The following is a 22830-nucleotide window of genomic DNA, read 5'->3' on the forward strand; positions in this document are numbered from 1 at the left end:
CAGCAGGCTCATCAAAGTGCAGGCTGTTTAGCTATGCCCAGGCATCAGGGTATAGGTAGCTACAGCTTGACATTGGGCACAGCTTTTTTCCAAGCAGAAAGAGCTGAAGAGAACATCATGGTGTAAAGGAAAAATCATCCTTTGGGCTTAGTAGACGCTTGCTTTGAGACAAAAAAGAATCTCAGATAGAACTTCCTTTCTGTTTCACTGTTGTGACTGTTGAAACATGTGGAAACCATCCCTTATAGGATGGATGAGCACAGTAAGGAGCATTATCAATAGAGGAATGAAAACACTTCTGTCCTTAACTAGATGCCACACTCAAGTCAGCAGGAGTTGAAATATGATGAATGGGAAAGAAAGACACCTCTAGTAAACCTTGGTGATGGGAGATGCCAATAATATTAATTTCTAAAACATCGCAGGAAGTAATACCTCAATGATTAGAGATTTTCCTTGCAGATAGGGTAAATAAGGCACTTGTTATATTTCTCCCAGTTGACTTTAATATCTTAGTGAGTGGACTCTGGAAGTTACACAGGCTCTGGAAATCTGAAGCTGAAACTCAGTTCAAACTTCCTTCCTTCAGACACCATTAAGTTATTGCTATCACCTCAGGCAAGGTACTACTTCCCAGGCACATAATTTTGCTGGAGTAACTGCTTTCCAGGAACATAATTTTGCTGGAGTAATTGCTTTCAGGAAAATATATTGGTTGTTTTCTAAATATGGTACTAGTGGTTTCAATGCTATGATAATCTTCTATGTCTTGTAAACCCTCTGGATTCTCTAAAAGTGAGACACATCAGAAACTTGGCATGAAACTATTTCTCCTCCCGAAGACCAGAAGGAATTTTATCCATCCTCATGAAACATGGCCTCAGGCTGCAGCTTCTCAAGGAAATTCAGCTCCATTTAAGAACTCCTCTGGTTAAGACCAGGAAGAACAGAACAACCAAAAGGATTTATTGAGCTTTTTAATACTCAAAAGGCAAATGAATTTGATTTTGGATTTTAATGACATTAAATTGAAGTTTGCAAGGAATTTTCATACTTGGAGTTTAATTTTTCCAATGAAACTTTACACTCAGAGGAGGTAAGTTTGTATTAAAATTTTTGAAAAAAAAAAGAAAAAAAATTTTTTGACCCCTCAATTGTTGGCATTTTATTACTAGAATGTCTTTAATATTGTTATTTGATTTTATTGCAGAACCGTAACTGGATACATTGAAAAACATAGCCATAGTTAATTTGGAATGGAGAATAAATTGAGAAATATAAATTCAGCTTTCCATGCAGAGTAACCTTGATGTTAACTCAAGTAATTTACTCATTTCAGAGACCCATATTTCACACTATTCTGGGGGTATAATGTATACTGTACTCTAGTGGGTTTCACAGAGATCCACAAAAGCTCAGCAGATTATATGGACAGAATGGCTTCACAAAGTGGATAATAAAAGTGCCCAGGCTGGATCTTTCACAGTAAGGGGATGGCCAAGCTTCAGGCTGCCTATAGACTTCATGGTTAAATTTAAAGGCTTAAACAAACAAGTTAGGGAAAACATTCTAAGCTTCTAATATTCTTTCAGAAGTTTAAAAATTACATTTCAAATTAGACTATAAGAAATAAAAGGTTCAGGCTATAATATTTAGGAATAAGATTGCAAGAGAGTATATGTATGACTAATAAGTTAATAGAAATATATATGCAAAAATGCAAGAAGTGAAAGAGAAGAGCATTAGACAGATTGATCAAATAGAAATAAAAAGTTTGGGATCCCTGGGTGGTGCAGCGGTTTGGCGCCTGCCTTTGGCCCAGGGCGCAATCCTGGAGACCTGGGATCGAATCCCACGTCGGGCTCCCAGTGCATGGAGCCTGCTTCTCCCTCTGCCTGTGTCTCTGCCTCTCTCTCTCTCTCTCTGTGTGACTATCATAAATAAATAAAAATTTATTAAAAAAAAGATAAAAAGGTAACATGATGTAGTAAAACAAATTATATGAACAATGATATTACACGTTAAATGGATTAAATACTACAACGAAAATACTATTATTATTAAACTATACTACCAAAAAAATCAAATGTGTACTGCTTACTAGAGGCACACATCTTATGTTAGAATACAGAAAGCTTTTTTTTTTTTTCCTTTAGAGAGTTCTGCCCAATGTGGGGCTTGAACTCATGACCTTGAGATCAAAAGTGACATGCTATACTGACTGAACTAGCCAGGTGCTCCAAGAATACAGAAAGCTTGAAATGAAAAGAAAAAATAGAGGAAGATTTATATGCATTCACTAACTGAATAGGGTTAATGTAGTTATATTAATATCACATTAGGCTTTAAAATAAGATGAATTACTAGAGACAAAGAAGGATTTTTTGTAATGATAACAGAAAGTCAATAACATCTTCAAAATAAACAAAGCTAAAATTGACAAAACTAAAAGAATGACACATTTATAATTATGTTTGTAAATATTAACTTATCTCTCTCATTGGCCAATTGAAGAAGCAGACAAAAAAAATCAGAGAAAATAAAAAAGATCAAAAAACACAATGAACAAACTAGAACAATGCATTTAACTGCCACCAAATACAAATTCTTTTCAAGTATGCATGGATTATTAATCTATACTATATGCTAAGCAATAAAGACAACCCTCAATAAATATCAAAGACCTGAAATTAATCAGAGAATACTTACCACAGTAGAAAACTAGACTTAAATAACAAAAAACCTAGAAAATTTCCAACTCCCAGGATTTTAAACAAAGCACTTGTAAGTAATGCACAGCTCAATGATAAAATCAAAATGAAAAGTAGAGTACATTTTAATCTATATGAAATTGAAAACAGGAAATTTCAAAACTAGTAGGATGAAGCTATGAAAGAAATATCTATTGAACAAATTGAGTACTTTTTACAAATACTCTAGCCCAAAAAACCCAATCATTTTTTCCCCAAATTCACTAAGAAATAATATCAATCTTTCAGAAATGATTGTAGACAAAAAAGAAAAAAGGCAGCACTCTTTAACTTTTTTAAAAAGCCATCATAGGGACGCCTGGGTGGCTCAGTGGTTGAGCATCTGCCTTCGGCTCAGGGCGTCAGCCTGGAGTTCCAGGACTGAGTCCCGCTCTCCTTTTGCCTATGTCTCTGCCTCTCTCTCTGTGTCTCTCATGAATAAATACATAAATAAAATCTTTTTTAAAAAGCCATTATAATTTTGATTCCAAAACATAGCAAAAATATCACAAGAAAAAATATATAATCCTATAAATATTTTCTAGTGTATTTATGTAAATATATAGACATAGAAATATATTTTTCTATCATCTATGATCAATCTATATTCTAGAGAACTTCTAATATATGTGCAAAATAAATTTGAACGATGTTCTACGAAGTCTTATGCATATATAATTCCAAACAATTGGAGATAACTTCCATCAAAAGTGAAATAAATAAATATACTTTAAGATGTATAATAGTGTTATAGAATTTGTTAAGTAAATCTTTGCATGTCAAAAGATAAATCACAAAATTGTAATGTTAATTGAGAAAAGCATGTTATTAAATATACAAACTATTAAAAAATAAAATTCTACTGAGTTAATTTTTTTAAAGATTTTATTTATTCATGAGAGACACACAGAGAGGCAGAGACATATGCAGAGGGAGAAGCAGGCTCCCCACAGGGAACATGTTTCTGGACTTGATTCCAGGACCCTGAGACTATGCCCTGAGCCAAAGGCAGATGCTCAACCACTGAACTACTTAGGTGTCCCTCAACGGAGTTAATTTTAATATCCTATTGGTTCCATTCAATGATTTATGAAGCAGACTCTAGGAGATAGAAAGAAGCTCTGAAGAGCTGTGCAAAATGAAAGAAATTTGTAGGCAGGAGGGAGCAGAGGCAAAGAAGTTAGACTAGCAAAGAGTGGATTGGTTTTAGCAAGGTTGCCTTTTTTAGGAGATGATAGAAGTTTATCAGGCAGATTATCTCACTAATGCTGGACAGGTAATTCCCAATTACTGGTTTAAGATTCCATTTCTGGAAGAGCCAACACTATAATTATGTATGAAGTATCTGTGTGGTGATGTAGGGCTTAGCATAAGTGACTCCATTTTGTGTGTGGTGTCTTGTTTTTAGCAAATGTATGATACTATTTGATTAATGCTAAAAAACATGCAAAGAAATGCTATATTTTTGTTAACCTTTATGTAATAATTATAAATTATTGTTTTAGAGGAGAATAGACTCATGAAAATTTAGTAAAGAGCTTTGGAGAAAGGTAGGATAATGACCAAAACATGGTGAATTTTAAGTGTCTCTTGCTAAGTGTAAGAAATCAGTTTGAAAGGACCACTTGCTGTATGATTTCAGTTATATGATATTATGGAAAGCACACAACATTATAAAGACAATATGATGATCAGTGATTGCTAGGGGATTAGAGAGAGAAGAGAGGCTTGAATAGGTGAAAGATAAGGGATTTTTAGGGCAATGAAACTATTCCATATGATACTGTAATAGTGGTGTCAAAACTCAAGGAAAAAAAAAAACTCAAGGAAGTTGACAGCATAGAGAATCAATCAGGACCGTAATTTTAAAAATATATCACTTAGGAGGTTGAGGGATCTTAGGAAGGAATACAGATTGTAAAAGGTGGGTTTAACTATATTATGAATGTATTAAATAAACTCAAAGAAGGGGAAAGGGGAAAAGGTGCTGACCCGAGTAACTTTGGAAATGAGTAGTTTGTAAAACTGAAGATGAAATGAACTAAATACAGGCACTGTAATCCTGTTGTTTCACAGAGCAGAACTGGTTAACAGTCCTGACACTGCTTTATATGTATCCTGGAATTAAACAATTGAATAAATGGATGGCAGATATTAGGAGCCACATGTCTCATTGTTGGAGTGGGAGGTATAGATTAACAAGATCTCTTTGATAATGGATTAGTATTGAAGCCATCAGCATGAATTCATGTTTAGCTTAATATAAATGCAGATGGTGTGCATATATACTTATTAGTATTCATATCTTTATGCTCTGTCAGCTGACACGGTCTTAAAAAACATGATAAGTATAAAGTAACATCCTAGATTCTTGGGATCATGGAACAGAAAAAGAACATTAGATAAAAACTAAGGAAATCTGAATAAACTAACCTTAAATAATGTATCAGTATTGGTTCATTAACTATAACAAAGTACCAAACTAATCTAAGGTGTTAATAACAGAGAAAATGTCCTAGGACATTTGGTAACTCTCTGTACTACCTTAGTTATTTATGAAAATCTAAAACTATTCTTTAAAAACAAAGTCTATTTTTTTTAATTATGGAAATAAATTGGTAGGACACAGAAAGTCAACTTGAAGGGACTCCCAGTGGCCTCATTTGGGAAAATTTGAATGATAATAATGTTAGTAATTCATTAAAACTCACAAAATAGAATGACCATCATAATCATTTGCTGATATAAATGAACAATTGAATAAATGACATGGACAAGGGACATTCTTTTTTAGAGTAAAATCTAACTCAGAAGGAGTGATAGAAACAGAAAATCACCTTTGGACAATCACCATAGTAATAACTGTTGCAGGCAAGAAGCATTGATGGATGTTGAAATTAGTGACTGCAAGTATAAAGAGAAATGTCTCTGTAGAAAGTAGAATGAGAAATAAGGTATTGCACATATTATCAGTCTATCTTCCTGTGATATGATAGTATAGAAACTTGGCCCACATTGTCTGAATCAAGTGATTGAAGTTGACTTAACCAGCACTGAGACATATGAATATCATCTACCTCTTAAGATATTGCTCTGAGAAGGGCACAATATTAGTTTTGTGGTATTCATGCCATTAAATATCCTAACTACAATCTAATCATGAGAAAATACTGGACAAACCCAAATTTAGGGATATCTATAAAATAACACGCTAGCACTCTTCAAAACTGTCAAGGTCATGAAAGGCAAAGAAATGAACGACTGAGGAATTGCTTCAGATTTGAGGAGACTAAGGAATAAATGTAATTTGCTACCATGTATAGATCATTTGGGTAAATTTGAATAAACCCCATAAATTAATGGTAAAATGGGCACAATGTGTGTGTCCCCCTAAATTTCATATTTTGAAGCCCTGTATTTTTAGAGTAAGGAAGTAGTTAAGTGTGGTAAGAGAAGGTCTCTGACTCAATCAGTACCTTTACAACAAGAGAAGCCAGAGAGCTTTCTCCATCCCTAAGCATACTTGCACCTAGGAAAGGACATAGAAGCACACAGAAAGAAGATGGCCATCTAAAACCAAAGGGATTGGGCAGCCCGGGTGGCTCAGTGGTTTACTGCAGCCTTCAGCCTAGGGTGTTAATCATGAAGACCCGGATTGAGTCCCAGGTCAGGCTCCCTGCCTGGAGCCTGCTCTTGACTGTGCCTGTGTCTCTGCCTCTCTCTCTCTCTCATAAATAAATAAATAAATAAATAAATAAATAAATAAATAAAACCAAAGGGATGAACCCTTCTACCAACCTTGCTGCCATCTTGATCTTGGACTTCCTAAACTCCAGAACTATGAGAAAATAAATGTCTGTGTTTGTTTCATCCAGCCTGTTTTTTATGAGACCCCAAGCAGACCAATACAAATCGTACATGCTATATTATATTTCCTGGTTTAGGTTATTGTAGTAAGGCTGTGTAAAATGTTAACATTTGAGGAAGCTAGGAAAAAGCTATACAAGAACTCCATGAATTATATATATTTTTTACAAATTTTCTTATAACCCTGAAGTTATTTAAAAATAAGAAGTTTTTTTAAAAGAGCTAAAAATCGAGTCAAGCAATAACATTTGCTAAATATGAGTAATATTCCATTTAATTTGTGTATATTTTTTGTATATTTTAAATATTCGATCAAATATATTAAATTTCCCTTTCATGAAATTCTCTCTGGTACATCCAGCCCACATGATGAGGCAAGGGGCTGAAAACTGAGACTTTAGTCACAAGTTTGTATAGAGAAAGATTCGATACTCACACTCCTCTGCCCAGAAATCAGAGCACTATCAGCATAGCTGCTACACTGGCAGGGGATGGGCCTAAGTTTTCTGAAGAAATTGAAATTCCCCAGAACAAAATTCCAAAATGTAAAGAACACCCCCTTCCTTCCCCACTGACACATACCACCTTCAATGACCTTTACACTGATGATCACTACTCCAGTTATGGAGTTGTAAAGATCTGAGCAGTAGTCTACAGATCTTTGAATCTCAACCTGTGTACAAAGTTCTATCTAAAAGAATGATGATAAGAATAGCAATAAAAAGTAGAAGAGTTAGTGTGGCTTTGAATCCCTGATCTCTATAGGCACCACATCTTACCAAAGTGAATGAATATTTTCTTTTTCTTTTTTTCAATGAAAAATTATATCTTATATTTGTTTCGTGTTCAGAACTTCACGAATGGTGTCTTGTGTTCTGGGTTATTTTAATTTTTTTAGAAGCTTGATTCATTGAAAAATGTGACCATATTAATTTTGACTCAGTTATTCATTCACAGTTATGGTAAGCCATTGAAACAATGAACAATTTTAAACCTTTTAAGTGTCTCTGTGTCTTACTCTCTTCAGCTGAATATACTGATAATAATGGTATCTTATGGCTGTGACAATTTAATGAAATGATCCATGGAAAGTGCATAGCATTGTGCTTACACATCCTAAGCCTTCAGTGAATGTCAGGCATTATTAATATTGTTTATTATTGATATTTATTTATTGTTAACCATTGAAGTAATCATTCAGTTATTTACAAAAACATCATGTTTGTAAATTTAATTTAAATGTTGGAATATATACTGTAATATGAAATAATAAATGGAAAAAATCATCCAAATTTTCATCTTTAAATATTTACTTTTGAGGAATAATGTTAGTTTATGTTTTGAACAATGACTTGTAAGGTGAGTGTGTTCATTACGGACATTAACAATATAGTAGTAATAAATAATACTGATGTGATATAAATGTACTCTGGGGTAATAGAGTTCATTGCTAAAGTGAAAGAGAAATGTCAGCAAATCTAAGCTCAATCACTTTATGGACTCCCTTGTTTTATTGTATTATCTTTTTCATGTCTAAGTCAATGCTTTCTTATTTTAGAAAACTGTGCTTTATTGTTTCTGATAAATGAAATAGATTATTCTGACAGATTTGAATGTTACCACTTGATATTTCTACTATTACTCAAATACAGCTCTTTTCCTTAAAGATTTGCCAAATAATTCTGACAACATATAAAAGTGCAATTTGAAATGCAATCTTTTTACTGTTCTTTTAGTAAATCAATAATACCTCAGTTATAAAAGGTGAATAAAACCTGGCAGTAAATAATATTCGTAGTTTGTAGAAATTTTCGGGTGTTTGTCCACATATGAACTTAAAGGCCATCTGAAAGCACCAGGAAAAGAAAATCAGATTGAAATATTCATTTCCTTCCCAATGGTCATTCCCAAATGTGTGTCTTTAACCAGTGTGCATGTGAGTTTTGCTCTGTTTCCATTCTGGAAGATTTATCCTTTGGTTGAATTGCAAGATTGGCACAAAATGACAAGAGTGTGTGTGTGTGTTTATTTTCATAATATCAAAATACCAGTATTAATACTAGCATTTAATTAAAACTACTCAGAATACACAAATGCAAATCAGCTAACACGAAATATGTAATAAAATTCAAAACCTGTTATAGCAAACCAAATACAAAATATAAATATATATGAAATATGATGTACAAATATAAAAATATAAAATATAGTATAAATGAAATAGAGGAAATTAGAAATGTATTGTAAAACATTAATTAAAACATAACAAATATATACAATTCAAATATCATGTGCTACTATAAATTACTAGCATATAAATTTTCAAAATAAGCAATATAAAATGAAAAAAAAGTAATTTAGCACTCAATATAAATTAAAAATGAAGTATTTTTTTAAACTAGTGGACTTTTAAAAATAGTGCATTAAGGTTGCCATGGTTGAGTTGAGGCATCTTTTGGGCATTTTTTCCCCAGCTGAATGAAAAGTCTCTTTATGGCTCCATAGCATAATGTTGCTAAATTTAGTGTGAGCACGCTGCAAACCAATACCCTTAAGCTCAGCAATTTTATAGTTTCTGCCTCTTAAGTAGCTAGTAACATAGGCATATGCCATCATATCCAGTCATTCATGGTACATGTGTAACAGGGGGAAAATTTCATTTACAACCACCATTGAATTTTAAGAGATGATTCCTGGTAGTGTCAGGCCCTTTACTGAGCACTATCTTGAGCTTTGGCAAAATAGTTTGAAGTTGGAAAATAGGGCAACAATGAATGGCTTTGCATAATAATTGAGCTGTGGGAAATTCAGAATTAAGGAAATAGGAAGCCATGAACTAGCTCATGTAGACAGAAGGCAGAACAGAGCAATGCCCATTAGTGATGACGTTGGGAAAGAAAAAAGATTTAGGAAAGCAGATATGTTGGCTACATGCTTTAAAGTACTTTGTTTTGGTGTGCACTCAGGGCAAACAAGAGCAACTGGAATAGAGAAATGTGGTATATGAATTACCTGATCAAGTTCTAAGTTTACGACAGTAAAGTTGAATTGTCATGTTGATACCATTTTATGTTCTCATCAATGGAGTGTCTAGTTTGTGTCTTTCCATTTTGGGTATAGTATTATGGAAAGCTTTTTGTAAATCAAATTATGTAGAATTTTATTTCAGTTTCAAAGCACTATTTTCTTTAAAAGTCTTTCCATAAAGTTTGAGCTTTGAAAGTGAAATTTCCTCAGTCTTTTGGAGTCTGATTTAATTTGGTTTTTGGGTGCAGCCCTCAGCCAAATATTTAATTTCAAGTTGGGAAATAACTAGTTATATTATCAGCTTCTTAAATCTCAAAAAAAAAAAAAGTGATGTAATTCAGATCAGCACTCCCTCATGTATACAACTTGAGCAAAATAAAAGAAATCAGTTACAGTGATGGTTGCTCAAAGTGGTGACATTTCTAGTTGTGTAATTCTCAGCACTTATTAGTCATTGTTGTCATTATAATGATGATGAAGATGACAATTATTATGAATCTGGAAGAGACTGTTTTATAGTCCCTGTACCAGACTGAAAAATAATCTTAATCTGGGCTATTTGTACTTTTTTTTTTATTTGTACTTTTAAAAAAAAAACATTTTTCTAGTACACATAATTTTTCAGTAGTAAGGAAACATGAATCTATTAGGTCACTTTGTGACTGACACATACTAGTGGATGGTATTTATTTTATTTTTTAAAGATTTTATTTATTTATTTGACACACACACAGAGAAAGAGAGAGCAAATAGGGAAAGCAGCAGAGGGAGAGGGAGAAGCAGAATCTCTGCTGAGCAGGGAGCCCAATGTGGGGCTGGATCTCAGGACACTGGGATCATGACCTAAGCAGAAAGCGGACACTTGACTGAGCCACTCAGGCACCCCTAGTGGATGATATTTAAAAAGAAAATAAACCTCTTTCTCTTTCATTTCCTTGCCTAAACACTGCCCTGCAAAGGCCATGGGGAAGTGCTAAGCAACATAGAGTTGATGACTAGGGAGAGGAGTGTGTCCCTGAGAGGTGGTGGTATCTCCATGTAGGGACCCCCCTTGGAAAGGAAGCTCCGTGTGAGGCCCAGCTCAAGGAGTTAAGCCCAAGGAGTGATGAAAGCGTCCTGCAGAGAGCAGCCGAGAGGGAGATCTGTAGCTCAAATGGGCCATGGACAGTGTCCACAAGAGAGACAGCTTGCCGTGAAGCAAGGGCAGTGACTTAAGTAAGCATCTGCATAAGATGGTGCCAGCTCATGGTATCAGACCAGAACAGGGTGAAGAGGGTGTTTCTTGAAAGTGGGTTGCGGGGAAGGAGGTGTTAGAACCTAGGAAGGTATCTATTCAAGGGAAGGGAAAGAATATTGACCAGCCCATTGGTTCTATTGAAGCTCTGTATTTTATCCAAGGAGAGATATGCAGAGAAGCTTTTCTACTTTAGTATCCTCACTATAGAAATGAAATTCTTTTATTGTTTGTGACAACCATACATTATTTGTGGAGTAAATCATATTGTTTCTTTGCATTTAGAATAAATATTAATTTCTCTGCCTTTAAATACATATTTATTGATCACCCACTGTATTTTTGGTACTTTATATATATAGGATTATTTTTTCTAGTTACCACAACCACCTTTTTTTTTTTAAATTAAATTACCATTTTATAAATGACAAAGGTGAGCTCTAGAGAGATTAAGATATGAACTCTGATCTCAAAGAGATCCTTAAGGGAGGCAGATACATACAATATAGTATCATACTTTTCAAAGTGTATTAGAGGGGGCAGCCCTGGTGGCTCAGCGGTTTAGTGCTGCCTTCGGCCCAGGGTATGATCCTGGAGACCCAGGATCAAGTCCCACGTCGGGCTCCCTGCATGGAGCCTGCTTCTCCATCTGCCTGTGTCTCTTCCTCTCTCTCTCTCTCTCTCTCTCCCTCTCTGTGTCTCTCATGAATAAATAAACAAAATCTTAAAAAACAAAACAGAAAAAGTGTATTAGATTAGTTTTCATGGTGTCCTATGAAAGTATATTAACTCTGAAATGGTTCTCAAACATATTTTTTTAAGCAATGCAAGTTTTTTTCTTCAAAAGCATTTGGTTAAGCACCATAAGTAAATCAAATAAAAAACCTGCACTGGTTGAAGTTCAGAGGTTCTCAATTGTCATCACATACTAGATCTGAGAAGTAGTTGAATGTCTAGGACCACCATTAGAACAGATTCTCTAGGGGTAGAGCCCAGGCATCCATGCATCTTAAATGTTCCCCAGGTGATTTTCCTTTGCATCCAGGGGATGAGTTGTGTTGTAATATTTAATGAGGAGCACTGTAGAGTGACTGCCTTGTCGGGATTATGGCAAATGATTGAGGGAGCAATACTAGAGGAAGGGAAAACAGGTGACATTAGTGAAATAGTACTAGACTTAGAGGTCAATTTTAATGAAGTTCTCAAACAAAGGTTTAATTTATGATACCTATATATTTTCTTTGTAACCCATATTCCTATTGGGTATAATATAACTTCCTTTGGTATCCCCAGATCACAGACAAATTATAAGTGTGTGTGTTTAAGAACCTGGAAGTAAAAGACATCTTTGAATGTGTAACAATGCAGAGAAAAACAAGATTAACAAATTAATTGAACTTCTCTTCTGTTACTCAGTGAATCTAAGTAAATTGATAGGTAAAATGCCATGGAATATTCTTTACTTTCTGTTTGAAAGCCCTCATGCTTAGTAGAGTTTTGGGTTACATGAAAAAATATAAATGCAGTTTCTACAGAAAATTTTTATAGAGTTATATGTTTTTTTAAACAGAAGGTTAAAGGAGCATGAATACAAAATAAATCATAGCATCAAATGAGATACAAATATTTTCCACCAAGAGCTGTATTAGTGTAATTTTTGCTTTGATATCACTTTGACATTAAATTTCCAAACTGAAAAAAATAAAATAAATAATAATAAACTTCCAAACTGAATTAAGGGAGTAATATGTTTCCTAAACTTTCCTAACAGGGAAACTATTCTTGGGTAAAGATTTGTGAAAGTCTAAGAAAATGCCATCTAGAAGGATGAACAATAAAAATGGCTATGATTGTTTTATTCTCAATATGTATGTTCTATCAAGTTTTGATTTCAACTGTAGCTACATACATTAATTAATTATCTTTCCACAAGATGATGAAAAATTATATCCTAAATCATGATATAGTAAAGGATTAAGAGCATCAGTTTCATAAAGATTTGTTTATTTATTTTACAGATGGGGAGGGGCAGAGTGAGAGGGAATCTTAAGCAGACTCCCTGCTGAGTGCGGAGCCCAAGGCACATGGCTCATCTTGCCACTCTGAGATCATGACCTGATAGAAATGAGTTGCTGAGTTGGCTGCTCCACCAAATGAGCCACCCAGCTTCCCCAAAAACATCGGTTTTAGAATAACACAAATTTGGGTTTGAACTGTGGCTCTGCCATTTGGAAGTTACGCACTTTGAAATGGTATTTGGTATTTCTGAGCCCAGTTTTGTCATCTATAACATGATGTAAAACATAGTACTTACTTCATAGGATTGCTGCAAAGATTGAATTAGTTAGCAAATGTGATGTGTCTAAAATAGTGCCTTAACACAGTTATCTTCAATAAATGTTATAGTATTATTATTGTATTAACTTATGCCAGTACCGGAGTATGGAGAACAAGGGACTTTATGGGATAGAATATATGCTGTAAACAACTAGAATGTTCTACAGAGTCAATAAAGAAAAACAAAAACAACAACAACAACAAAAAAAACAAAAAACAAAAAAAAAAGAAAAACAAATTGATAGAAATCGGGATTTTCTATTCAGTAATCAGATAAGTTCTGGAAGCAGTCATTCCATAGATCTTTTATTTTATTTGAATTTTGAAAGAATTATAAAAATTGGTGGCAATTACTGGCACAAGATTAGAAAGTAACCTAGAACCTATAAGGTTTGAAGCAGTTGGTCTCTAGTATGTAAACCTGAGAACCTTTCATATATCTTTGGGGAACTGAATTGTCACGAATCCTTCTCATCAAATTTAGAGTGCTCTCATTGCTGGATCTTGAGACACTAAAAAGTTTATGTTTCCATTTAAGTTTGACTTAAAAACATCTTATCTGGCTACTCCTAATTTAGACTTTGAATATTACCACTATAATTTTGTTTTGTCTGTGTATATTTAACACTGTACTAGATGTTGTTTAAAAACAGTGAGCCAAACAGATAATGATCTTTTCCCTCATGAGCTTATGTCTAATAGGTAAAATCAGCATTAAACAAAACAAAACAAAAGCTAGCTGACACAAATAAGTGTGGCTAACCTCTCCAGGCAATTATTACTTGTCTTTCCCCTCTTGTTTGGAGAGACTAAAGCCCCATTGAGGATCTTTATAAGTATAGCATATTCAAAACCATCTGAAAATCTGACACAAAGGATTTTGATCAACCATATTCCTGCAGGAAACTCATAATTCAAAAAGCTCATGCAGATGTCTGAGAATACCACCGTTGCGCTATCTATAGCTCATGGCATAAGGAAGTACTGTGGCATAGATTCACTCAACTAAGGTAGAGTATCCAACCAATTTTAATACATAGGTGTTATGAATCTGCATTTTGTTGAGGTCTACCAATGATTCAGTTGAACAAGAAAGATTCCCGGGAGGTAGTATTAGGGAGAGTGACCGGGAAGATGTTAAGGCCAAACAGTTTATCTGTTATAAAAGTCTAGGAAACAGGTCATTCCTTTAATTCAGTTCAGAAGTTTAACACCAAGGTGGTTTCAAAGCAAAAATTACACTGGAGAAAGTTAAAAAGACTTTATCCAAAACAAGGGTGATAGGAGAGTTAAAAAGGCTTTATCTAAGACAATGGTGATAGTCCCTTCTGGGGCCAGAAGTCCGTCTGAACTCAATTCCACTGAAATAAAGGCAAGACAGATATTAACAGTTGGGGTTGAAGGAATTATAGACCAGCTATATTGACTAATTCATTTTATTCAAAGGGAAAGTAAGCTGTCCTATTTCTGCATAACAGGAGGTGGTTTTGCAAGGTGTTCACAGAGATTAGTCTCCTATTCTTCCAGTGATGGGTAGTAGGAAGCTTGATGGTTACTTTTCAAAAGTATGGCCTCTCTCTCGGTCCTTGAAAAAACTAGTCCAGAGTTGTAAAACTGGCAAAATCTTTTAAAAAGCTTTATATCTCGGGCCACCTGGGTGGCTTTGTGGTTGAGCATCTGCCTTTAGCTCAGGTCATGATCCCGGGGTCCTGGGATAGAGTCCTGAATTGAGCTACCACCAGGGAGCCTGCTTCTCCCCCTGCCTATGTCTCTGCCTCTCTTTCTGTGTCTCTCATGAATAAATAAATAAAATCTTTTTTTTAAAGCTTTATATCTCAAAAAGATAAAGAATTTACAATGACAGTTTTCCTAAAATAAATGCTCTAAGAAAGGGAAATCTAGGGCTTAGAGACAGAAAGAAGCCTGTCTAACGTTTGGGTTAAACTGAAGGAACTCTTGAGGCCCTCTTGGTCAGTGGGCAATGACAGAGCAGAACTCTTAATAGAATAATTTCCCTTTGATGGGCTCCTACCAGGAGACTATCTTAAATCCCAATGATAGAAATTTTGTGAACTCAGAGATTTTGTGATTACAGTTTATAACACAATTAGGTCACCCTTCAAGAGTTTTAAACTACAAAAAATTTACACTATTTCACCTCAAAGACCATTTTTTCCCCTCACAAAAAAGAGATGTTTAAAATTACTTTCATTTTAATGAAAGAAAAAAAATTTTTAAGATTTTATTTCTTTGAGAGAGTATGGCACAGGAGTGCAAAAGTGAGGGGAGGGACAGAGAGATTGGGAGAAACAGACTCCCCACTGAGCACCCCTTAATGAAAGAAATTCTTTAAAAAAAAATGCCTGGCTTAAAAACCCTATGTGAACAGTGAACATTTACATTTAAAATAATGTATTATTTTGCTCATGTCATAGTTTGTCGTATTTCAAAAAGGTTCTTTTGTGGGTCACCTGTGTGCCTCTGTCGGTTGAGTGTCCAACTCTTGATTTCAGCCTTGGTTGTGATCTCTGGTTTCTGAGATTGAAGCCAACAGCAGGCTCCCTGCTCAGGGAGGAGTAGGCTTGGCTCCCTCTCCCTCTGCCTCTCCCTCTATCCGCATGTGCACACATGAGCATGAGCTCTCTCTCTCTCTCTTAAATGGATAAATAAGTCTTCAAACAAACAACAAAAATCCCCTAAACCCAAAAAGGACTTTTTGTTTTATCCAAAAATTTAACATGGGATTTACTAAATAAAGAAAATATATGTTATGCAATTTAGGTATCACAACTGAACTCTACAAGTCCCTTTGCAAACTCTTCTGAAAAAGTAATATATTCTTGAAAGTGATTCTTTTCTCTAGCTGCGCGACAGAATCACAATCAGAGCTTTAAAAAAAATACAAATAGGGCACCTGGGTGGCTCAGTGGTTGAGCGTCTGCCTTTGGCTCAGGTCATGATCCTGGGGTCCTGGGATCAAGTTCCACATCAGGCTCCCCATGGAAGCCTGCTTCTCCCTCTGCCTGTCTCTGCCTCTCTTTCTGTGTCTCTCATGAATAAATAAATAAAATCTTTATTTAGAAAAAAAAAAACCCACAAATATTGGCCTCCTCTCATGATCTTTCAGTATGAGAATCTCTAGAGGTGAGGTCTATTGTTTTAAACATACTTTCATCTACACTCTTCAGACCAGCATTTACGGGAGCTTCTTAGAAATGCAGAATCTTGGGTTTTGCCACTTCTGCTGAATTGGAATCTGCATTTTGACGGGAAATTTTTTTTTCCAAAAGCCTGAAATAAACTGTATTTTTCTTTAAGAAACAAAACAGTATACATGGTCCTCCTCCCCTGCCCCCCCCCCCCATTCCCCTGTCCTGCCCTGTGGCCCTGCCATGGGTCTGGACGATAAAATACTGGGTAGCCTTGGGGCTGGGGAAAAGCTGTAAGCCATGGGAGAGGCAGGAGGGGTCTGGTCACCATCCCACATAACGAGTGTGAAGACACTGGCTGAGGGGGCAGGGGTGGGTCTGGGCCATGGGGTCGGTGGCAGAGCTGGCACTTGAATCCAGATCTGTAGCTTCCAGTGCTTTGGGGGCGGGGCGGAATTGGGTGAAGGCAGGATCTGTAGGGTGTTGAGGGGATGGGCGCAAAGCCGGCCTAATTTAAGGGGGTCTAGCAACAGCTCCCACCCTCCTTGGGGACAGGGATTTAAAAAAAAAAAAAACTTGACATCTCTGTAGGAATTTTTTTTAAAGCCCATGTTTTGGAAAAAGATGAATTAAAAAACTCAAGACCCGGCACTGGGGATTGAAAGTGCCCGTGATGGGAGAACATGGTCGTTGGTATGCATATGAAGTTGGAGAGAAGCACTGCTCTACAGATTTTGCTGCCTAGCCAGAGAGAGAGCCACTCACCAAGCTAGGAGGAACTAACTGCAGCACTGTGGAAGCAGCAACTCCACAGATAGGGCTCCTAAGTGTTGAGCTTTGCTTTCTGTATAAGACACATCTTGGAGGAAAATTTTAGCTCATAATTTTAGGCCTTTGAAGAAACCAAAAGACAGCTACAGAGAAAGATGGTGATATAATCATATTAATATCTGGCACTTAATTTAAAAATTCAAAGATCTTAACTAAGGATTTATTTGGAATGAGTAGGCTGAAGGAAGCAATCCACTTACAGAGAATTAGACTCTCCAATGGCTCCGTGATTGATGAACTTTGGCCTGGGGCAAGCTCCATCTTTCAACTTTCCAATTATATACTCAGATGATAAGGACTATTATTGTTTCTCTTAACAGCTACTTAAAAACAAATTAGGAAACCTTATAGTGACTTCCTCATCTTTGGGGAGAAAAACTTCATTAAATTAGTAGCAGGTAAAAATAACCTATATTAGTTCATTATGTTTTCCTTGCGCAAATGACACAAATATTGGCCTGCCCTCATGATCTGCCCTCACAAACTTTTGTGTTTCCTTGTGTTCAGTCTCTCTCACTGTGTGCATGTGTGTGTCTGTGGGCATGGGTAAATATTCCTGAAATTTAGTTATTTTAGAATGCAAAGTAAAAGGGAAGATAAATTTGCTCAATAATGATTATTTCAATAACGTTGCTATTTTACCTTTCTGTGCTCTATTTTAAGCATTCAAATTAAATGCTATGTTATTTGTCTGACTGTATATTCATAGCGAGTCCATTGAAGCAATTTTCAAAGTAGTAACGCGAATTTAAAAAATTCAGAGAACTAAGATTTCCTTTTGATTTCCACTCAGAGATGTAGGGAGCTGCAAAGAGTGATGTTCCCAGTTTTACAGTTTAAAAAGAACCAAACAAATACTAAATTCATAATCTTTCTTTGAACCCATTGGAGTCCTGACATTGCACAGCCCAAAATCTAAGGGGATACAGGCAGGGGGAGAAAGACTGGAACACTGTCTTCCTTGTGCATGACACAGCCAGACATCTAGGAGTGGAGTTCAGGTGTTTGGCACACTGATGGGCATGCTGGTGAGAAAGATAAACCCCTGGGAGCTACAAACTTAAGAGGTATTGCATAGGAAAAGGATGGGACTTTAGGTAGGGAAACATAGGAGGCCCCTGACTAGACTCTGAGGGTATTTCAGGTATATAAACACTAAGAGCAAAAACAAAGAAGGGGGAAAAAACTCAGACCACCCTGTCGCAGCTAAAGGGTTAAAACTGTGTTTCTAATAATTACATTGTGACCGCAGAAAATAACAAATAATCCCAGAAAATAAAAATAATCAGGCCTCAAAGGAGAAGTGCACTATAAAGATTAACCAGACTTAGCAAAATATATCCATAGATCACAGATGCTGCAAGAAACAGAGACTCACACACAACATGTAAGTGTCATGTCTAGTTCCAGAACATTGACCTGCTAACCACCGGCCAGTTTCCTGGAAAAGCCCTAATAAAAGATCAGAGATAAAAAGCCCTCACTGGCAACCTGGTCAGGTTCCCCCTGACCCCTCTTACTCCTGAGAGGTTTTTCTTTACTTTTGCTTAATAAAATTGTATTGCTTTCTCACTCTCTTTTGTCCACGAGATTCATTCTTCGACTCCATGAGACAAGAACCTCACTCTTCTGCTTCAGTATCCTCATCCTTTTGCACGGTTTTTGTCTACAAACTATAGTGGGTGCTCGCGAAAAATAGGGAGAATTCTGAGAAAGTCTCCCATAACAGAACAGGAGGAGTAATAGCAGCTGCCAGTGGGGGCTCAAGGGAGGAAATACTGCTGAGATACTCACTTTTCTCAACAAAAGCTTGATCTGCTGAGAGAGGACAAAGAACACTGCTGCCCTGAGGGCACTGGTGGAAATCCCTTGCAGGTGTGGAAAAAGAGGATAAAACATCTATTCCTGGGGGAAGGTCAGCAGGTTTGGTGTCTTGCCTAAGACTGAGGCTTTAGTAACACAGAGAACACTCCTACCCTGACCTCCACCAGGCCATCAGGCATAGAGTAAAATGAATCTTTCAGGGGTGGTTGGAGGGACGATTTGCTGGAATGCAGGAAATTTTCAGAACGGTGAAAAGACTCTGTATAATATTATAATGAGGGATGCATGTCATGTCATTATAGGTTTGTCCAAACCCATAGAATGTACCACACCAAGAGTGAGCCCTAAGGTAAACTCTGGCCTTGAGGTGTTTATGATGTAGGTTCATCCTTAGTAACAAATGTGCTGTTCTGGTGAGTGATGCTAATAATGAGAGAGGCTATGCATGTGTGGGGACAGGGGGTATATGGAAAATCTCTCTACATACCTCTGATTTTTTTCTGTGAACTTGAAACTGTTCTAAAAAACAGTCTTAAAAAAGGAATTTTGCTGGATACAGACCATCTCTGAGATGCAACGCAACGAAAAGGCCTAAAGCTTATAGTGCAATAGACACTGAGAAAACAATATTATTAATAACAAAAAACAAACCAAACAAAACCTCTAGAAAATTGGCTCTTACTCTGAACATAAGGAATTATTTAGAAGAATTTGAAGGCTGTGGTGCACTAAGGGTAACCATGGTGATAAAAAAAATTCAAATCTTAATTTGAATAGAAAAATCAAATCTGTTAATTAAAGGCCTCAGTGAAAGAAAGGGATATTGATACCCAGGTATAAAGCTACCAACCTCAATCTTTACTATACAATACAAGAAGTCCAGCTTTTAACAACAAAAGAAAATTATGAAGCATGTGAAAAGATAAGCTAAAGCATTACAGAGAAGGCAATCATGCCACTGACGATGGAACTATATGACGGAATTTAAAATAACTGTAGTTAATAGCTAAAGATTCTTGTGGAGAGGGTAGACAGCACACATGATCAAATGGGCAATTTCAGCAGAAGGATGGAAACTATAAGAATCCAATAGAAATGCTAGAGAAAAACAACGTAGTAACAGACATACAGAATGCCTTCAGTGGGTTCATCGATAAACTCAATGCAGTGGAAGAAAGAATTGACAAACATCAAATAGGTCAATAGTTTTGCAAACTGAAACATAAAAACACAAAATCTGGGTTTGTACTAGTTGCAGAATTTTGATTTATCTTTGTTACAAAGGTAGGAGTGGGTTAGCATCGGTCTTAGAAGTCACTTTATTTTGAAAGAAGCCATCACTGATGGTTGGCTTTCAGGGGTATACTTGGCAAAATGAAAAATCATTAATAGATATAGAAGATTTAAAGCCAATTCTAATTTCAAAAAAAAATTAATAAAGCCAATTCTAATGTTTTCTTATTAGAATTGACTTTATTAATTTTTTGAAATTAGAATTGGCTTTAAATCTTCTATATCTAATTATTTACAAATTCTGAATTCTGTCTGTGATTCTAATTGCTGAGTTGGCCTAATATTAAGTAAAAATCCAATATACCTAAAACAAATAGAATTTTTGTTCAAGTTCGGCATGGCTAGTCTTCATGTTAAGCCATTCTTCTACTTGCTGAATATTTCAGTGTCTCAACACTAAGATAAGCCAAAGCAAACTTCCATTGTCATACCAGATTTTTATTTTTTTAACTATGAGACAAATGTTCTGGGGTTACTCAACCTCAGCCACAGCAGATCAAAACCTCTAATATTTTAATCAAATATTGTTCATGATTTCTCTCCCCACTACTGTATATCATAGGTTCAGACAAAAACACTAGTTTCTGTAGTATTATTCCAAATTTATGCAGTAATTTCTATTGTAGACATTAAAAATTAAATTAAATGTGAGAAGAAACAGCAAATGACAGTTGATGTATTACTGTGATGCAGCTTAGTGCGTGGGATTTAAATTTTGAAAATATCGTAGGAGTGACTTGTGGGAGAATAAAAATCATCTACTACAGAAAGAACTTGTCCCAAGATAGTATCTATTTATGCGATTACTTTTGTCAGAACTGTGTAATTGACAATAATTTGCTTTCTAATCTAATTAAACTATGAACAAATGATGCAAGGAATTGTGAAGAATTCTGGGTAGAGCCTTGGGCTCTTCTTGGTAGATACTACTGATGATACTAAGCACGTATTTCTGAGTCATTATTTTATACATTGTATGGTAAAGAGAGAATTGAAAAATCATTTTTGCAGTCCTTGCATGTTGAAACTTCTAAGCAGCCTACCAGTGACCTAAAATAAGAAAATGTTTAAGGTATGATCACAGGAAAAACAGGAGGAATTAGGTAGGTGGCAAACTGTCAATGAATCTAGAACTATGTCCTTACTGAATATGTTCCCCTGCCTTCTGACCCTCATAACTCTCAGGTGTTTCTACCTATCTGCAACTGTAGGCTCACACCAGTCTTTTATCTCAGACCAGCTAAGTTCTGGGTTGAAAGGAAATAATAAAGTTCTGCCCAAAAGCCAGCATCCTTGGCATCAAGCTTTCTTCTACATGCTTAAGACAATTATGTTTTTAAAGAAGATCATCAGTACATGTCTGGTAAGCATGTAAGTGTATTTGGGGAGCTACAAGACAAGCTATTTTAATTTTTTTTAAGATTTTTTTGAGAGAGGGAGAGAAGTTATTTTAAATCAAAGTTGTTTCAGGAAATTTTGGATTCTTGATCATTGTATTCACGATTTTTACTCAAATAAATGTAAATATGCCCCTCCCTTTCTAGCCCTTTTACCTTCACTCCGCCTTATTTTCTGCCATCCATTTGTAATCTATTTAATCAATCATTCAGTAACTACATATTGAGGTTGTTCTAGGTGCATTGATAGTTGGTCATATTCCTGACACACTCCTCTATTTTATTTTTTTCCTTAGATTTTGCTAAATGCTTCTGCTTTTCTCGTGGCAGTTTACAGAGGCTTTTTTTAAGTCCAACACGGTATTTTATTTATTTATTTGCTTACTTCTTATTGAAATATAATTGATCTATTGACATGTAACATTATACTAGTTTAATTACAATATAATATTTGACAACTGTATGCCTTGCAAAACAATCACCCCAATAAGTCTAGTTAACATCCATCACCATACATACTTATGATTTTCTTCTTGTTATGAGAATTTTAAGACCTTCTCTCTGATATATGTTTTTATTAAAATTTATTTCCATTTTATTGTTTGTTTGTAGTCATCCAGATGTAAACTCCATGAAAATGAGTTTTGGGTATATAAGAGTCTCAATAAATGCTTAATCAATAAAGAATTAATATATTCTAATCTCTTATTTTTTAACTAAAACTCTTCTATCTATTCAAAGTTCCAATTTCAACTTTTCTGTTCTGCCTTATATTACTGCCAACTTTTGGCATAATAGTATCTGTTCATCTTTGCTCAAACCACAAGGCTCAGGAATAATATCCTGACCCAATCTTGTTACTGGGGCACAAGTTTAAATGTTACAACAAGATAACATTTTCTGACTTGAGATTTTGAGTGTGGTTAGGTCTATATTCCAACTATATTCCACATTTTTCCCCATATTCCTTTGCCTCATTTGTTTAATTCAGAATATCTACCTTTCCCATGAAAATAGGAAGTCTGTGGAGGCCAGTGACTATGCTGTACTCTTACCTTTCTACTTTCTGTGCCCACACTGCCATCCTATCATCTAGCTCACTGCATTATTTATAATAGTTG

The sequence above is a fragment of the Canis lupus genome, chromosome 7 (assembly GCF_048164855.1).
Source record: "Canis lupus baileyi chromosome 7, mCanLup2.hap1, whole genome shotgun sequence".
NCBI classification, from domain to species: Eukaryota; Metazoa; Chordata; class Mammalia; order Carnivora; family Canidae; genus Canis; species Canis lupus.